Raw genomic sequence first — 972 nt, 5'->3', positions numbered from 1 at the left:
TGGTCAAAAAACAATATAACTTTGCTAAGCAGCTACAGACAAAATAAAGCAATACCACATCAAACGGCTATGGTCAAATAAACCAACAAGCATAGAAGCTAAGAACACAAACCCATCTCATTTAAAAATTCAAGCTTATTTTGAAATTACTGCTGGCAAGCTAAGAAGAGACTAGTGAGGCACTTGTGTTAAGCGTCATAGTGAAGGCTTTACTAAGCTGATGGCTTTGCTAATTAGCTAATGCTAGCTTTTATTCTTGTAGCGTTACTCTGTAGCAGTGATAATAGTGTTAATAGTGGGCACTAGGGCTCCACCTCCATCAAACTTGCAGGAAAAAAGTGTAGACACAGTAAAAGGTAAATGGACTGAATTTATAAAGTGTTTTTCTAGTCATATCGACCACTCAAGGCACTTTAAACTATAGCCGCATTTACTCTTTTGCATTCTCTATCGTTCTTACATGAAACACAGATCAATAGGCTACTTGAGGTTATCTTGCCCAGGGGCACATTTAGCCAAGACAGTAGGAAGCGGGCATCAAACCCACAATTTTCGGATTGTGTGACAACTTGAGCCATAGTCACACCAGTAAACATAAGTCACAAAATAAAAAGTAAATATCAATTCAATTCAATTTTATTTATATAGCGGCAATTCATGAAACATGTCATCTCGAGGTACTTTACAAAGTCAAAATCAATCATATTATACAGATTGGTCAAAAATTTGCTATATAAGGGAATCAGTTGATTGCTTCAAAGTCCCGACAAGCAGCATTCACTCCTGAAGAAGCGTAAAGCTACAGGGAGAGTCGTCTGCATTGTCCATGGCTTTGCAGCAATCCCTCACACTGAGCAAGCATCAGTATTCACATCTGTTCTCTCATAAAATGTGTCTAAATTTATATTTTTCAGCATTCCGATTCCATTGTGTTTGGTGTGTAGGCCTAATTTTTATGTTTCAAAAGCGAGG

The sequence above is a fragment of the Fundulus heteroclitus genome, chromosome 20 (assembly GCF_011125445.2).
Source record: "Fundulus heteroclitus isolate FHET01 chromosome 20, MU-UCD_Fhet_4.1, whole genome shotgun sequence".
In the NCBI taxonomy this organism is placed as follows: domain Eukaryota; kingdom Metazoa; phylum Chordata; class Actinopteri; order Cyprinodontiformes; family Fundulidae; genus Fundulus; species Fundulus heteroclitus.
This window is presented reverse-complemented; position numbering follows the sequence as displayed.